The sequence below is a fragment of the Microtus ochrogaster genome, linkage group LG3, assembly GCF_000317375.1.
Source record: "Microtus ochrogaster isolate Prairie Vole_2 linkage group LG3, MicOch1.0, whole genome shotgun sequence".
Lineage (NCBI taxonomy): Eukaryota > Metazoa > Chordata > Mammalia > Rodentia > Cricetidae > Microtus > Microtus ochrogaster.
In genome coordinates this window covers 38,459,952-38,465,075 of record NC_022029.1, presented here as the reverse complement: position 1 = coordinate 38,465,075, position 5,124 = coordinate 38,459,952, and the positions used below count along the sequence as shown (strand labels likewise).

Sequence of the window (5,124 nt, the reverse complement as noted above, 5' to 3'; positions counted from 1 at the left end):
TCTCCCCCTACCTCTTACTATGAGGCAAAGGGATAAATCCACATTTCCTCCAGATTGGTGGGCCAAAGCTGTGGCATTGACGTTGGATGCAGTGTGGAATGACTGATACCTGCCTGAACACACACTCAGCAGTGTGTTTCCAAAAGAGCTCAGGCAATGGGTTAGAAAAGTAGAGACGTTTCTCTTTCCCATAATCAAAAGCAATCACACACAGGAAGCAGCCCCTGTGAAATACATCATGCATCTCTAGTGATACATTCTATGTTTTAATAGATAAAGCTTGTGTAAGATCAGACCACAGAGCTGAGCCACTAGAGGTCAGACACCTTTAATGCAGGACTGAGAAGAGAGGCAGAGAGATCTCTGTGAGATAAAGGCTACCCTGGGCTACTCGAGTTTGAATCTGTCTAAAAGGAAAACAGAGCTCACACAAAGGTACTCCCAGTACTTGGAATCTCATGCTTTTAATCCCATCACTAGGGAGGTAGAGGAAAGAGTGATAAGGCTGGGCAAGAGAGGACTATAAGGCAGGAGGAGGCAAAAGCACAGTGCAGTCTGAGGATAGAGTTTGAGGAGGTGACAGTCTGGAAACAGGATCGCCCCTGCGGTCTAAACGTCAGTAGAGACAAAAGGTCTCTTTTTGGCTGGCTGCACTGCTTCGCTTATATTTCAGATCTCTGATTCTTTCAACCCCTAATATCTGATTCTGGGATTTATTTATTAAGACCAATTAGAATTCTCACTACATGCATCTAATAAAATGGGATAAATGGGTACAAAAGAGAGATTTTCAGAAAATAGACTTTTCTTTTAACTGAAGTTACTGATCCTTTTTCAATGACAAAATTGGAGAGGGATGTACATGTTAAATTTTCACACCATTCAAAGGAGTCCTGGGATTCCCAAAAAAAAAAAAATCATCTGTACAGCTGACGAGAATATCTGCCCCCACAGAGAATGTTAGCGATCCTTGGAAGTCACATGTAGGGTAACAACATAAGAATGATACTTTATCTTGATAGATCATTTAATTCAGTCTGGATTTTTTTCCCTGATACAACGGTGTCTCCATCTTCTTAACCCCTAACCTGCAGCATCTGTGGCAGTGGACTCCTGTATCCGCTACAGGTCCCATATCAATAAAAGAAAAGTCAGTGTAACAAATGACTTCATAAATGAATCATGACTCTATCAGTGAATACATCTAACGTATATATCTGGCAGGTAGATTTGTTGGTGTTATCAGTAGAGTCCCCATTTTAACGAATTCTCTCTTCGTCTGTCACTTATACAACCAGTGATGCTAGAAAGGTTAGGATTATTATTTTAATTCTTTTTCATATTCTGATTTTTTTGTCAAACAGATTCCAAACTCTATGAGGATTGATTTAACATTTTATATTATGGGCAAAACTTAAAAAATGGTCAAAAGCAAGGACTGATGGAATAAATTTTGGTAGAACCATTGGACTCTTTCCCATCTTTTGCACCATTATCCATCACACTAATTTAGGACCTCCTCAGTTTTCTTACCAGGGCATTATAAGAATATGTCTAGACCTTAAAACCCTGGTGTGTGTGTGTGGGGGGGGGGTGTCTTAAATTCAGAGTCACCATGTCTGTATAAGCATGGATCTGCAGATTTGAGGTAACATTATAGATCAAAAGTTCCCCCTTCCCCAGTGGTTAAGTAAAGCCATTCTTGCAAACGCTTGCTCTAAATGAAAGAAAGCATTATTCATCACAGTCTACATTTTTTCCGTTACCTATTACTCCATCAAATACAGCTCGACTGTCACAAACATGCTCTAGTCTCTGTGGCTCTGTGTTCCTTATGATCTTGAACTCTGTAGGCAGAAGGATTTTTTTTGTGTTTCCTTTTATTAAATTAAGATAACAAACACATCATGTCCTCTCTCTCCTCCAGCCCGGCAAGATGCCCAAGGGAAAGAAGGCCAAGGGGAAGAAGATGGCCCGGGCCCTCACCGTCGTGAAGAAGCAGGAGGCGAAGAAGGTGGTGAATCCTGTGTTTGAGAAGAGGCCTAAGAACTTCGGCATTGGGCAGGACATCCAGCCCAAGAGAGATCTCACGCGCTTCGTCAAATGGCCCCGCTAAATTAGGCTGCAGCGGCAGAGGGCCATCCTCTATAAGCGGCTCAAAGTTCCTCCTGCCATTAACCAGTTCACCCAGGCCCTGGACCGGCAAACAGCTACCCAGTTGCTTAAACTTGCCCACAAATACAGGCCAGAGACCAAGCAGGAAAAGAAGCAGAGGCTGCTGGCCCGTGGTGAGAAGAAAGCTGCCGGCAAAGGGGATGTCCCGACTAAGAGACCACCTGTCCTTCCAGCGGGCGTCAATACAGTCACCACTTTGGTAGAGAACAAGAAGGCTCAGCTGGTGGTGATTGCCCACGACGTAGATCCCATTGAGCTGGTGGTCTTCCTGCCTGCTCTGTGTCACAAGATGGGGGTCCCCTACTGCATCATCAAAGGAAAGGCCAGGCTGGGGCGGCTGGTCCATAGGAAGACGTGCACCACTGTTGCCTTCACACAGGTTAACTCGGAAGACAAGGGTGTCTGGCCAAGCTGGTGGAAGCTATTAGGACCAATTACAACGACAGATATGATGAGATCCGCCGCCACTGGGGAGGCAACGTCCTGGGTCCTAAATCTGTGGCTCGAATTGCCAAGCTGGAAAAGGCAAAGGCCAAAGAACTCGCCACTAAACTGGGTTAAACGTACTGCTGAGTTTTCTGTACATAAATATAATTATAAAACTTCAAAAAAAAAAAAACCAAACCCATCATGTTTACCAAATTGGTGCCCCTTAGGAATGTACAATGAAGTCCTAGTTTGGGGTATGGGGTATTAAACTTTGCTTCACACTGGCACAGCAAAGATACTAGTTACTTCCTGAACAAAATAAATCATATTTTTCTTAAATATGAGTTATAATTCACATACTATAGGTTTATTTTATTAAATTATATACTTCTCTAATTTTATCATATTCACAAAATTATATAGTCAGCTCTACCATGTTTCAGAACATTTTTAACTACCCCACAGTGAACAAAAGAATAATCGTATAAATCGATTTCTATTCCTCATCTTTTATCTCTAAGCCTCTGGCAACCACTAATCATTGTGTATATGGATTTCCTATTGTAAGTAGTTCACATGAAAAGCCTTGCACCATGTGTGGCCTCTTGTGTCTGGCTTCTTTTACTTTGTGCTTTCAAAGGTCACCTATGTTATAACATTATTAATACTTCACTTATTTCTTTTTTTTACTTACTTTCATTTTTCTTTTTTGCATTTATTTGTTTTAATAATAAAACAAACAATCTTCTTTCCTTTTACACACCAGTCTCTCCCACTCTCTCCTCTCCTCCCCTTCCTTCCACCTAAGCCCGCTACCCCACCCCACATCCACTCAGAGAGGGTAAGGCACATCACCTTAGGGAATTTCAAGGCCCTTCCTACTATATCTAGGCTGAGCAAGGTATCTGTCCAAAGAGAATGGCTTATTTCAATGAAAAAAAAATTGACCTTATACTCCATTTATATGTTTGCTCATCACTAGAGACTTGTGGTTTATTTCTACCCCCTGGATGCTATAGATCTGGCTTAGTGGTTAACATTACATACTGTGCTTGCAAAGAATCCAGATGTGTTTCACAGTAAACACATCAGTCAGTTCACAAATACCTTTCACTACAGTTCCATGGGACCCAATACCCTCTGCCCTCTGAGGGCACTCGCATGATAAACACATTTTGAAAATATTGTCTCCAATGCTGTGGGTTGCTTTCATTTTCTTAAAACTGATGCTTCAAAACTAGAATAGAAGACTTAAACAGGGACCTGGATGGGAAGGCAACATGAAGCATGGACATTCAAAGGGACAACTAACACTAAAGGCCTTTTTGAAGAATTGTGTGCAAACTTATTACCATAGAATTTAAATGGAGTCATCATATAATGGGGAAGACATGAATGACCCAACTAGACCACTTATATCACCAAATAAAACTTCCAATTCTAAGAATGGATTGCATTTTTTTGAGTCATAGGCCAAATAGGTTCCATAGCCCACATCTCTCCTAAGCATCACAGACTTTCTAAGGCTATTGGTAACACTCCATGACCTGACAATAAGGCCCTAATACTGAAGATAACAGAACTTAGTTATGGAATCGAAGAGAGAGACTGAGCTGGTGCCCAACTAGAAGCTGCACCCCCACTGACTGCCATTTGTGATACTGTAAAGTACTTTTCTGCTACTAGAGGAGAAAGGTGATTACTAATGACATTAGTGACTACTAATATCACCCAGCTAAAAACCCTGCAACTTACAACACTGGCCTGCTGGGAGGTATAGTGGTGCAATGGTGTCACAAATGTTATGGGAGTAACCAACCACTATTTACCAGATTAGAGGCCACTCCATGAGCTAGAACCCCTACCTGACATTGCTCATGTGGCCCCAAGCCTAAGGCTAAGTAACTAACAGGCCTAGGAGATCTTAGTATTGTCTCCTGAATTCCTTAAGGAAACAAAGGAGTAGATGGAGCTTGTGTTGGGATTAAACTGAACCCATTGGTGTGTTTGAGGGCTAGTGCCACTTTAAGGATGCTACATTTCCATAAGTGTAACAAGTCACTCCACTTATTTATGTTTCCTTTAATCCATTTCAATGCTTTCCGGTTTTCATGTGCAAGTTTTATACTTGTTTCTATTTGTTCTTAAATTCCTTAGTTTTAATTGTACTTTAAATGGATGTTAAAACTCCATTTCTGTATTTGTTTTCGTCAATATAGATAGTCTCTATATATTTTTTATTCTACAAATTTGTAAGATTGACTATTTTCTCTCCTATCTGGTTTAATTTGTATTTCTCTTTGCTTTCTACTGATTGTCTGAAGGTAGGTAGCATTCCCCTTTACAAGCCCACCCAGTCACATGTTCAGATTGCTGCTGGTTTTTAAGATTTACTTATTTCTTTTGTGATTGTGTGTTTGTACTTGGGTGTGTGTTTATGTGTTCATGTGTACAGTAAACACATATAAGGCAGAGGGCAACCTGGGGGAATTAGTTGTATTCTCCCAAACGTGGGGTCCC

At 41.2% G+C, this 5,124-nt stretch overlaps 1 pseudogene; it reads left to right on the top strand.

Annotated features, from left to right (window-relative positions):
- The first annotated feature begins 1,921 nt into the window (after positions 1-1,921).
- Positions 1,922-2,736, top strand: LOC101991575 (annotated as a pseudogene).
- Positions 2,737-5,124: the final 2,388 nt, after the last annotated feature.